Consider the following 13,721-nt stretch of genomic DNA (forward strand, 5'->3'; position numbering starts at 1 on the left):
TCGTATAAGTTTTATTTCGCGCAAAACTGACGAACTCCCTCCCTTATAAATTTCATACGAAAGCAGACAGTAGCAGGGCTCGAACGAATGAACGAAAGACTACACCAAAATGCTGACGCATACACATATACGTACATACGTTGCCGTGTATGCATATACACAAATACATATCGTATATTCCGATAGAGTTCCGTGACTGTCTCTCTTCTTACACCATTTTGTGTCAATCGGTCAATAAAAAATTTAGATTTCACGTGATCCTGGTTGACCAACGGTAAAAAACGAAATCGTCGCATTGCCATCCAATATCGCGCGACTTAAAACGTAATTACAGTGGATGCGTGTCCGAATTAGCATTCTGACGAATTCAATACGTTGATGTGATCAAATACGTATGCAAAATATATATACATACGTATATAGTGGCCCAAAGAGGTATTGAAACGCGTTTAGGAGCTTTTCACGTATAAATTATACGAACGATTTTGAAATCTCGTCGATTATCGTAGTCGAAGTATATTGATAAAAGTGGAAACGCATTTGAAAATATGTAGAAATTCGTTGAAAGTATAGGTCTCGCAAAGATCATCAAAGTATTTGGACAGTCGATTACTTAATATTCAACGAGACCATTTGTTACGCTAACTGTATGTTTCGGACTACCGTTCATGCTGCATATTTTTTCTACTAAACGTACATTCGCTTTAAGCGTCTTCTAACTTGTAACTTTTACGTATATTTTCAAATTCGTTTCAAACTTTATTACTATAATCAAACGGCGTTTGTATCTCATCGCCATGAAAGTGAGATCACTTTCGCGAGCCACTGTAGATTTCTATAAGCGTATGCATCGCGGTTTCCAGAGCTTTCGTTCGTCGGAACACCAGTTCGTCCGAATACGCATTCACTGGAACCACGACTTAACGTCACATGCCAAAGGCAACCATCCTGTATCAAATATACATATAACATCGACGATGTTAAAGCGACGAGAAACGTATTACAAGGGGATTAAACTCATCGACCGACGCGTTTTCGCCAGCCAGCAAATCAGGTTTATGACGCGTAATATCATTACGTCGAATCGTAGGATTCCGTACGCAACGTCTGCCGGGTAACTCGAGTATTCGTTTTTGGTCGTTCTCCCCTTTCCTCGGCTCTCTTCATTCGCTTGCATACGGAAGGAGAAGGGATACGAAAGAGAAAAGGTGAGACGAGCAAAACCGTAATATCCGAAGGAAAATTTGTTCGCCGAAATGAAATTATCCAGCGACGATCTTGCATTATACTCGCGGTCGTACGTGCTCCGCATAACGCGTCGAGCTGCTACGTCCCTTTAATACGTGGAATACGTATCGAACGGTCGTATCGTAACTTCCGTTCTCGAATCGACGAAATACCTCGGCCAAATTGCCTGGCATTCGATTTTACCATTTTTTTACAGCGTATAAATTGATTCATCCCTGTAACACGACACGCGGCGGCGAGCTTCGTTCCGATGATATGTAAGAATAATTGGTTGCTCGATACAGCGTCGATCAAATCGAAAGGCGAATAGAGAACGTTCAAAGTTGAAGACACGCGCGAGCATTAAGCTTATTTCGATCGAATGCAAATAGCACAGAACGATATAGAAGGGCGCATAATTAAACGATGCCGTGCTCCTCGACCGTCATGGACTTTCTCGAACACAACGTCCACCAATGAAATATGGAAGAAATGGAATTAACGAGGAAAAGTTCGACGCGACGCGATGCCGGTTTAATTAAGATGATGACGTAAACATTGTGCACGCGGAGCTATATTTTAACGCATCCCGTATTCCGATTCGTTGGAAACGTTCTCGTTTCTTTTCTTTTCTCTCTGCCTATCTCTTGGAACAACTATAGACTCGCGGCATCCTCTTCGATTAATTGCTGCCTTCTATCCGAAGAGCAGATACAGGCGTGATTTTGAAACGTATTTGAGACGGATAATGCGAAACTCGTTCCGCGAGATGAATAATTCGACTATCGTATGAAACTCATTTGCGGTTTACTTATTCCTTGATGGAACGCACAGAAGTTAAATTCTCTTCGAGCTCAGCCATGCGTTAAACATTTTCTGACCGCACGAAGAGATCCTGAGATTCTAATCGTTGGTCGTTCACCAAGAACCAGAGATTCGCAAGTTCCAACTTTGCCATTACCGCGAGCGTTAGTGAAGTATTCGTTTAAGCAACGCGATTTGACGGTTTTTCGTTTTGACTTCTGCCTTTATCTCTTTTAAGAAACTAAAAGGAAATTAAAAAAAAAAAAAAAGTATAATAGGAAGAAGAAAATGAGCGAAGCACGTTAAAAATATTATACACACTGATATTTTTCTCTGCCGAGACGGAGGCTTAGAGTTAATTGGCTCCAGGAGAAGCGAAATTTGAAATTGCAATATCCTGCGCCGCGATACAGAAGCTGCCGGCTCATTTCCATCCGTTGTCCACAAAATCCCGCATAGAGGCTCACCGCGTATACGGCTCATCGGTCGACGGAAATACGGAACCTAAACTCGCGTATTATATTCCGAGAGCCGCGACAAAGGCAACTACGATTTCAGAACGGTGGTGCACAAAATCGGACATAGAACAGATGCAATCGGCACTTACATGTTCGTCGGGCTGCTATGTAAAAGCGTGGCAAAAAAAAGTCTCAATCGTGGTGGGTCATATCGGGACGCGCACCCATACGCGCACGTTTTTCGATCCCTCGATGCTTCTTTTACTCGGGAAAGATATGATCTGTTAGGGAAGGATATAAAGCTCGATTCAATGGAATCCTTTGAATCGTTCCGATTGATACGTTCCTCTACCGTTTGATCACGAACAGCTACCGATCCACACTTCCTGGATCATTCTTTCACGTACGAATACGATAAAATTCCTTCTCCGTCTTCTTGGTTTGAAAACGCGCCACCTCGAGGCAGCCGGTTGCTTCGCGGTCACGCGACCAATTCGTCCGTTGATACTTATTCACAGAGCTTAATACGTATTTAATAACGAAGATATCACGATGCTAGATCACAACGAGAATCGACTTAGTTAGGCGATCACCTTCGAAACCTACCAATCGACACAGCTGTTTTTAAGGTGGGAGCGCGCGTTTACGGGAACGAAAAGAATGACAAGTTCCGCGAGCACGAAACGTACCGGAGGTTCGGCGAACCGTGTGCGGCCCGCACCCTCGCACGAGACGTACTCGGTTTGTCCTCGAGCAGGTAGGATGCTAACACCGACGCCGGCGCTGCCACCGCTGCCACCACCGCTGCCACCACTGCCCGCCGGGGGTCGAGGATGGCTCCGGCTTCGCGACTGCGCCCTTTCGCCTCTCTTCAACCCATTACGGTTCTCACCCGTTCGCGCGCACAGTCATAAACACACGTACACGGAAAGACCTTATCATACAGAGGCGCACGGTGTACGATGTAAGACCAACACGTTGGCACTCGCGCGCTCGTACTCGTCCTATAATAACGTTTCCTCCTTTGTATAGGTGCGTTAGTTCTTCCTCGCAACCCGCCTCGTCCATCCTGGCCTTCGTTTCATCCCCCATGGCCTCGTGCCGCGTCGCATCCCCCTTAGCCGCAACACGTAGCCGAGCCAGCTACTCGGCCTGCCTCCGTCTACACCCCGCGATACATCATCGTATCGCTTTATGTCTCGCGTAACGTTTTATTAACCAGAAATCAAGCACGCGAACCTTCTTTCGCGCTTCATCCTGCCAAACCTCCTGCTCTCCCAATTTTCCACTTAGCGATATATCTCGCTCGATGATCTCGAGCCAAAGAGACAAATTGTTTACAATCGATGTAAATCTGGCGATGTGTTCGATCCCGTCAGCTACTGCCGATGCGAACAGTTGACGTCGTAATCTTTAACTACCTCCTGCAAAGAGGGTAGGGAGACGGAATAACGATCACGGACGTTATGGTTAATCCCTTCCGTACGATCGTCCACTATAGCCGATAGCCGCCAAAAGCATACCGTCTGTCATCTTTAGATGACTGTTCGCGTCCAATCCGATTTATTTGCTCCGGCCAGTTCGTTGTAAGTAGCCGGTCGACTCTTGTATAATTTCTCTCGGTTCAATTAATTGCTAAATTTGACGCACGAGGGAAGATCTCCAACCGACAGGTCCAAAAGATTACGAAGCTTTGACGAAAGATAGAGTATGTATAGATATGCATTAGGTAACTTTTTTTGCTTCCCAAATTCGCTGCAAGAGAATGCCTCTGGATATCTGGCTATTTTCCGATCTTGCGTTATAACCGCAAGCTGTAGAAGATGGAAAGAAAGCTTTCAAACAAAAATTACTTTTAAATATAAAAAAAGGTTACTTTTAATTAGAACTACAATTTGGTAATGTTACCAAAATTTACCAATGTTACAGCAAGTTATGACACACGATCGAATAATAGCCGAATTTTATATAACGATCGGATTTTCAAGGATCAATTTTAGTCCTCAAGAGCGAATTTGGGCAACAAAGAAATTTCCTGTTACATAGCTATATATGCCCTGCATATCCCCAAAGTTTCGTAATTTTCTGAATTTGTGGATTGGCGATCGTCTTCCTTTGTCAGTTTGAATAAGTATTGCGGATGACGTCAAGTGACGCTACGCGGTGAACGATCGTCGTACCGAAAAGGTTAAAAAATCAAAGTGCACCACATACTCCGACCAACGCTAGTTGTCAAACTTCGTTTCGTCGAACCGGGTCCAAACAACGAGTTTTCGAAAAATCAGTTTAACCGGCGCGAATAATTGACTTTTCAGGGACATAACATGACACGAACAATCGCGTGTCCCCGTCGCTAAAGCTGGAAGCAGGAAATGGGTGGCCGACCACGTGCTTGTCGATTCACAAGATCGCGGAAGAAACGTGATTAATTTGCGAGATAGTCATTCTATTGCTTATTAATAGCGAAACGAGATCGTCCTGGTTATTGTTGTTTGAAAATGAGAATTGAACGGAGCCAGATACAAAGACCAGGTATTTCTCGATTGCCTTCGTCGATTGTGCTATCGTTTCCTCGTCGCGTAATTGATATCGCGAACGTGGAAGCCAAAATCTGTAGAAGTAAATCGTGAAATTGGGTTTAAATTGTTTCGAATGAATCGAGATATGGAGGTATTATAGAGAATGTTGAGGAATTATCGGGATGTTGCGAGGACGCTTGCAGAATTATTAACGTATTTAAGAAAATAATCGAGTTTGCGCGTTTGAATATTTTTGTTATTCGATAAAATTTCCCAGATTCGTATTACGTGCTATTCTTTTGTCCGGGAGTATAGAATGGCGTTGCATTTTGATAAAGAAGGTTTCATTATACGTATAGTTGCTTGAATTATTGCGCGTTAATTATGCCGTTTTGAATCTCGATAGATTTTCAGAAAATGTAATTTAGGTATTTAATATTTTCTGATGCCATTTTCACGACTTGAATTATCACGTTCAGCGCATTGTCACGCTGTATAGCATTAAGTATGTATAACGCAATGCGTGTAGAAAATTGTATAAACAAGCAATCTAGGGGAATTGTTTCTCAATTGTTCTTAAAATTTTACGGAGCTTTTGCGATATTGGGCGCTTTAATAATGGAAGAGTATACATCTAAGAGGATTTGCCTGGAAACGGTATAGCCCGATGTACGGTGAACCAACAAAGAATAGAAAAAAGTTTCAACGCCTTAAGAGGTGCTTTTAAGCCGCGTATAATTTTATTAATTTACAAGCGAATCGACTAAATAATTTTCTACGTTCCTTTTTCGTTTTCAAATTCTTCGCTTCTCTCTCTCTCCCCAAGTGATTAATTCGAGCATGTACATCTTGACTACTACGAAATGATTATTTCAATACGTGCATTTTTTTAACGCTACAAAGATACGAAACAATTGATTTCTTTCTTTTTAAACATTCAATGAAAATAGAATTCGAAGAAGATAAGAGGCGGAACAATAATCATAGTCGCAATTTTTAGCAATTGGATACTTTAACTACGTTTAAACACACGGTATAAAGATTCATACAGAAATTCATACATCATCGAACGTTACGTAATCGTTATAACAGAAATTCTATGATTTTGTTTTCTTGCAAAGAGAAATGCAAACGATAGAGCACCACGAGTAGAACCAAAAAATGAAAACTCGCGAATGAAAACTAGTACGTATTTACATACAAGCGCGAACAGCGTCGAATCGATCTAATCGCAATCGAATTTCGTCGCTGGCAGAATTTCAATAACGCCCTATGAGGTTGGCCTGAAAATACGAACCGGAGATTCCGCTTAGTACGACACGATAAAATCTCGCCCGTTACTTCGCTTGCCTAAATAACAAATTTCCTTCGGTTTATAAAATGTTTTTCTCTCGGTAACAAATTACAGTGGTTGTTGGTCTTAATGCTCGGCAGTGAAAAGACACACGCTCCGTGGCGAAGTCGCTCGCGCGAACAGCCGCGCAATCGCGCGGTTCCGTTGCACCGGTAAGTAAGAGAGTCGCGTCGACTCGGCTCGGAAAATAAATGTCGGGGCGTATGATTGTACGCGACTGTCAGTACTATAACTGTCTGTTAGTTATGTACCCACGACGATTCCACGGACGAGTTTAGACGGCCGCCGGAACCGCTTTTCTAAAATATGAAACGAAGCAAGGAACGAATCGTTGTTCGAGGTGCAAAGGAATTTTCCCGAGCGAGATTCGAATTCATCGAGCGAGGCGAATCTGCTCGAAACGAGAATCCACGAGGGACGAGTTTTCGCGACGCGAGATGGCGCTCTTTCAAATTGTTTTCCGTCCGAAACCGAATACGACATGTCACGGTGAACGTCGCGCGAATTCCTGACAGAGCTGCGGCGAAGGCGAGCTGAATCGATCCCTTAACGAGAGCTCCGGTTGTCCATGCAGAAATCAAAGTCACTTGGCACGGCGGGTTCAGAGGAATTTCATTTGCCAGATTCTAGCAACGCGACGAACCCTCTCGACCGACTAATTCGCGCGACGCTCTAGATACGGGCTAGAACTTTGTAACACGGACGAGCCACGTTTTACCTGCTCGCTATCGATTCTTGCCGTCGCGTCGTAACTGGCGTAACCGGTGTATCCAGCCAGGCGATACGAAAACGGATACGATCTACTTGATGAAATGCTTTCGTGCGATCCGTTCGACGATGTCAAGCTCCAGATTTTCCTTCCTTTTTCATATTTTTTCCACCCTTACGTTCCATGATAATTCAAAGCTATTTGGCTTTGTAAACCGGCGTTGTGTTTATCGGCAAACGTAACGATGCATATAATATACCTAATACTTATATACTTATTTATACCTCGTATAATTACATACTAATTTACCATATTACCAATTTATATACTAATTTGAACTCTGATACTCTTGTATACCTTGTCCATTGACGATTTTTCTAACTTTATCAATGACTTTAACAATTAATTTTAAAGGATGTTTCTTACATCTTCTACATTTGCATGATAAGGATCGACTTTTCTAGACAGAAATACCACCCTAAGACCAAATTGTGGCAACTAATCACGCAGGCATTATTTCAGAGATCGCTCTGCTGTCATCCGATTCTAATGAGAATGCTGAACGATAAGAACGAATCACACTGAATCTTATTTGGATAATGATCAATGTCTTTGTCATTTGAAATTCGTTTCTTCTTTAAAATCTCGTTGTATAGGAATAACGAGAATCGCAAGAATTTCAGCAATGTGATTAAAAGGATCTAAAACCGTAAGTTTCCTTCTTCGACTTTCGAAAATTAATCGAGTAATCGTAGGACGATTGTGCTAAACATGCTTTACCGCAACTTCGCGTAACGTATGTTAAAAACGCTAGAAATCTTAGCCAATAGCGCACAACCAGGAAAAGGAGGTGGATTATAAAATTTAAGCATTCTCCTAGATCGAGGCGACAGTATTTAAGCAGGTCAAAATCGGTCGCCGGTCCCCAGCGACAGATTTGCTCGTATGGTTTACACGTGGCTGGCGCACTTGGTCGACATGTGCATATACCATATACCTTGCGAAGGGGAAGGAAGAATCGATCTCGCAGTGATATAGATAAATTAACGATGATACCGTATATCTTGACGCCGGTAATTCCCCGGACAATCGACGTAACAGCTTCTGAACCTGAGTGCACGTGTTCGTCACTCGTTATCCGGCACAGTTGCCCACGAAAATACACCAACATCATTAAGAAGCAGCGTAAGCTAGTTTTGAGAATGTATAGGTGAGATTACAAGTAGATTCCTGTTTAAATTAGAATATAGATACGTATCATTTTTCTTGCATAAATCAATTTCTTGGATCATTCTACGTTTAAAAGTAAACCATTTATTTAGCGATGTTTAAAGATGTACGTGATCGATGGATCGTTTGTTATTTTGGTCTTAACTTCTTAGACATACATATAAATTTATACCGTTCTAGATTTCTTTATCGAATAATTTATTTTCCTGATATTAAGCCACTTGATACGTCTACCTTATTTCATTCAGCCTCTGAAAACTGCTTCCTCAGATTTGGTAATGCTCTCACGATTAATAATACTATTATAGTAATATTATTTGTATGATTATAAAATAAGGTAATTACTAGTGTTAAACATCTTCCAATAGTAATATCAATTTACATGAGATTATGTAAAATCGTCGATTATGTAACTCCTTTATCGAGTTCATCCCGTGACGTGACTGTTCGATAGGATTAACATCTCGTGCTTACTTGTACTATATATCTTGATATATGTGCTTGTTCTTGACTATCCCGGAAACTTCTGCGAAATCCCCTACAAATTGCACAGAGATAAAAGTCGGTAGCGATACTTTGCTTATCCTAACGAATAAGTTAGAATTTAAAAATTAGGTATGACACGATAAATTCGCTCGATTATCCTTAATTTGTACTACTTTGTTGCTCTTTTGTGAAACAACAGATCAAGGAGACAAAAGCAAAATACGCAATTTCCCTTAAGTAATAAACTCATCCACCATGTTCATCGGTGGACGCAAACACCTTTCTCGAGATATTCCTTATCACAAATCACCATAACAGTTACAAGCACACGCTCAAGGAAAAATGACAAAAAATGATATACTTTTTTCATCGCGTGAATTATGATTTTCGAATACACTTGACTCGTTGAATCAAGTAGCGTCCATGCAGTGTCAAGGCTTGGTTGCTCTGGCAGGCTGATAACACCGCGTTGGAACCATTAGCACTCAACGTTTTCAAAAAAAGAAAGTTTCAATAACACTGAACGACCAGGCGAGTTCAATTCCGCAATCAACGTGCTCCTCCGTCGAAATTATTCCAGCCGCGGGCGACGTCGAAATCGCATTCAACTCGAGTACATATTTCGTTAATTTTGTCGGGTTACGCTATTTATAGATCGTAACTTAATAAGCGTAAGAGTATTTCCTTTTTCTCGACTTATTTCGATTTTTGCTCCTGTATTCCATTAAAAAAATCCCGATAACCGATAACAAATCTGTGCAAGATAAAAATTTCGTGCGTGATTTTGTACAGGAGAACATGAAAATGGTCCGCGATTGGAGGGTTAATACGCCAAAATCTTTATTTATTCTCCAGACGATTGCCGATCGTTTCCTAAATCGGCTCTATCGAAGGTCTCATTATTTATGCGATTATTATTACGCCACGCGAATACTGGCGGTGGTTAGGTGCCGAGAGTGATGTGTAGCCCTGCGTGTTCGACATGGGAGCCGATAGGGCGGGTCTGAAAATTCCGAGGACGTGCTAGGAACGTCGTCCCTCTCGGAGCAATTGTCCAGTTCCCTGTTAGAACTTGACACACCGCTCACGTATAATCTTCCCAGGTTAGCCGATTCCTCGTCAGTGGAAATTGCGAATACACGCACAAAACGCGCGTGCAAATACTCGATCCATAGACGCATCGGCACGTATTTGCTGGGCGTTTTGTAGTACCGTTTCTCCGCATTGCGCCTCGACATCCGACATAATTGCTAGCGTCGGTGGAGAGTAGACCATTGGCTGGAATTAATACCGATTCACGGCAGTCGCATTCGTACGAACAAATGAACGAACGAACGAACAGACGTGCCGCCGCTAGGACCAATAGTTTGTTGAACCAGCGAGCTTCCCTCGCGGCGTTTAAGAGCGCCTAGCATTAAGCCGTAACCGCTTGATATAACTAGCGATCAGCGAATGCTAATAACTATGCTATAGACGACGTAGATAGGGATAATCGGAGGAGCAACTAAGATGATTACTGCTTATTGTTGTATTACGAGATAACTCCTAATGAATCGCCATTACGCGACAAATACGCAATGATCGTATCGTATGCTTAGTGTCGAATCTATGTTCAGCTTGTTGAAACGGATGAATTTATGGAGCGATGTTGGCCCAGAATACGTATACAAAACGTCTTGGAAAGTGACGATCAGTTTGTTTCGTAAAAGGAAAAGAAAGTTAAAGGAACGACGATCTAACCGAAAACTGGTGCATCGTTCTGTCTTATTTCCTTGTGCTGTTTTTAATGAATTTCTACAATTGATTTATCGTAAGAGACAGTGATTTTTATTATTCGTAATTTATCCTATGTATATCGATTCCCTTTAATCCCTTTAATCCCTTTAATCCTTTAGTCCGTCGTAATATAAACAATATCTTATAATACCGTAATATAATAATACAAAACCTTAATACGCTGTTAGACTCAAATAGAGCAACACTCATCGGGTTGATTTTAAAGCTTACCTATCCTTTCTTTCAAAGAAAGGAAGATTAATCCCGTACGCTTTGTTATTGTCCGTCGTAAGTTCTTTTTATCTCAAACTAATGAAACGACATCATTAGTTTGCACTACCTCTAAAACTGCCGTTGACAATATAATATATTATCCCTTGCTTTCCTCTTATCACATATCTCAAGAGCAATCAATAGTTGTGGAGGATCAATCGTAAATTAAAAAGGTGGATATGTATTTAAAAAGAACGGCAATGAAATTAGAACAGTTTGTTCTTCGTTTAAAACTGTAATCGGAAGTTGCGAAGCTTGATTCGATTAAAATCAAATTCAAATAACGAATTTGAATAATTAAAACCTTTTTTATTGTCATTTTTTCAGAAGAATGCTTCATTTTACTCGGCGATCGTATCGAACCATTTGGAAAATTGAGTCGATGGAAATTTTTTCGATATGTATCACGAGAACGGAGTGGCAAAGATTTATGGACAGCAAATGTCTAGAGGGGAAATGGGAGATGAAGTGGTTGCAAAGACTTTGAAATAGATATATTGTTATATTTTTCCAAAGTAGTAGATCGCTCCAAAACATAATCGTTTCTTATACGAACCAAGAAGTGTTTTAAAAACACATCGCTTAGGTACGTATTTTCATTTAATATACTAAGAAAGTTCTGGCGTACAAAATAGTTTAATCGTTTTAGCTTTCATCGCAAAGCCAAGTCTAGCTTCTAGGTTATCAGGCTGAAATGAATAAATACATACGTGCCTTCGCACATTATATATTCTACCGTCTTATATTCTACCGAATATAATCAGACCAATCGATGATACAATTCGAACGATAGCGGAAGAAAATGCCAAAACGTACCTATTCTCCGTACGTACCTAAACTCAAGTTTATGGTAATTTAAAAATAATAAAAATCCACGATGCTACCTTTTCTCATAGTTCCCGTTGAGATACAAAGCATTACATCTTCTTTATTATTTAATTAAAAAACATCTCGACATTAGTTCGCTAACTTTACCTCAATGTCTAAATATTAATTAAGAATAGTCGTTTAAAAGTTTATCATTTCTACCTTGCCGTAAGAAAAGTTGTTCAAGTTCTTCGTTTACATACTTTCCCTTCAATAATTTCAATCTACGTGTACAATTTACACGTTTAATCGACGAATAAGTTGAACCGTTTGATCGTAAGGTTCGAATCAATTTTATTTTCTTTATGTTCGAAGAAACTCATTTCGATTACTATGTATATAACCACACGGTAGGCGACATAATGTAGAAAACGTTAAGTAACATGCGAAACTATATAAAATATGCAAAGTGGATAATTCTTGTAGTAAATTTATAGCAAAACGAGTTCACATACCGTGTAAGATCTCTTACGCTTCTTTTGTATCTCTTTGGTTCTCTTCGTAAAAAATACGAAACTGAAGATACGTAATAAGAATTTGCAGTATAGTCATCAGTTACGTGTAATTGCGTTGTTCGTCGCTATTTTCCTTATCTACAAATTTATATTAGATGTTCGGCGCATGAAAGCTGTTCGTAATCGGCGAACTTCGAAACTCGCGTCGGCAATACTCTTGCATGACATAGCCGGTTCAAAGACTTTTCGGCCGCGGTCGCGGATCAAAGTAGCGCGCCAAGTGAACTTTCAAAGGCTTATGAAATTCCAGCAGTCGCTTTTATACGCGAATCGTTGCGCGGTTGCGGATGGTAACGAGCGAATCCGTAAGTTTTTTTCTTTCTAATTAACGACACGGAAAACGTGGTCGCACGGCCTTTTCAGTCGCCAACCATTTTCCCGCTGAAGCCGCGTACAATCTCGCAACTGAGCGTTGAAGGAAACAAAGAAAAACCAAGAATTTTACGTTCGTAAGGGAGGAAAAAACGCGATACCAGTCGATCGACAAATTGATCAATAGTCAGCGACTATTCTCTCGCGGTGACGATGTCTGTTCGTTTCGTAAAAAGAGTAACAACTGTTTGATCCGTCGAGGATCGAGGTACGCGTATTTCAAATATCTGATAGATACACGAGTTAATAAAAATGGTACGTTAACTTCGAACAAGGGTCTAAAGCACATTTGTAATTGTAAGTTTTGCGAAAAAGGTTGGGAAAAGTTTCTAAGTCACATTATATTCGATAAACCGAATGCGCTTAACGAACGACTATAAAACCATACTCTACTGCTAACTCGATTTTGTCCAAAATGTGTTATGCAATTGCTGAATTTAAGCGCTCGAATTAAGAAATAGATACAGAATGTCGTTAAATCAATTATATAAAGTCGATGGTGATGATCCAAGGAAATATTCAGACAGAGTACAGCTTCCGTTTTAATCAAAGCGTATAGGATTTTGCGTGTTAGTCTGTTAATTATCCACGCAATTCGAGGATTTGATTCGCAACTGTTTTGCATTTCTTCCAGCTACCTAGTTTACATATGTCGCGATACAGGTTTGATGAAGCGAAGGCTTAAAATTCCAGCAGGCCCGTCACACCGGATACGGAATAACAAGCGTATCTCGTAACAGCCAATTCCCTTGACAGCAGAGCTCAAGAAAGCAGACGGAAACTAACGCGTTACCTGCAAGACAGTTCGTAACTCTGTGGAACTCGTTGAAACTCGTAATATCTTTGCTACTTCTCCACTGACAACGAAGAGAACAGATTGGAGATGTATAGAAAGAGAACGGAGCTATCTTCCACCGGCTGCTTTCGTTCCTATACATCTTCCTAGTTGACGTCATTGTCGACGTCCTGAACTCGGCATAGCCGTGCCGATGGTCGCTGTTAGTCAACGAAATCCTTTGATCCTTTACCTTCTACCGTTTCTCTTTCGAACAGCGTACACGCGAACACCCGAAATGCCCCGCCACTTTTATCTCATCGATTTTGATTTCATTAACCCGAAAACCTCTAATA

General features: G+C 41.0%; 2 protein-coding genes across 9 annotated transcripts in view; one reads left to right on the forward strand and one right to left on the reverse strand.

The window, feature by feature from the left end:
• The window catches only part of LOC126924019 (acid sphingomyelinase-like phosphodiesterase 3a), a 49,997-nt gene extending 46,676 nt beyond the window's left edge, over positions 1 to 3,321 (reverse strand). The window contains exons 1-2 of one of the 6 annotated variants that reach the window (XM_050738052.1): positions 3,179 to 3,295; positions 2,639 to 2,770 (exon numbers count right to left, since the gene is read on the reverse strand). The gene's annotated coding sequence lies outside the window, so the exon portion shown is untranslated. Of the gene's footprint in view, positions 1 to 2,638 lie in introns of all 6 variants that reach the window. The other 5 variants (XM_050738051.1, XM_050738050.1, XM_050738054.1 and 2 more) reach the window with 5 other exon arrangements.
• The window catches only part of LOC126924047 (glutathione S-transferase 1-1-like), a 148,414-nt gene that overhangs the window by 125,509 nt on the left and 9,184 nt on the right, over positions 1 to 13,721 (forward strand). The window contains exon 3 of one of the 3 annotated variants that reach the window (XM_050738123.1): positions 11,164 to 11,422. The exons of the other annotated variants lie outside the window; for them this stretch is intronic. The gene's annotated coding sequence lies outside the window, so the exon portion shown is untranslated. The remainder of the gene's footprint in view (positions 1 to 11,163; positions 11,423 to 13,721) is intronic. 3 annotated transcript variants of the gene reach the window in all.

Source organism: Bombus affinis, chromosome 14 (assembly GCF_024516045.1).
Source record: "Bombus affinis isolate iyBomAffi1 chromosome 14, iyBomAffi1.2, whole genome shotgun sequence".
Classification (NCBI taxonomy): Eukaryota; Metazoa; Arthropoda; class Insecta; order Hymenoptera; family Apidae; genus Bombus; species Bombus affinis.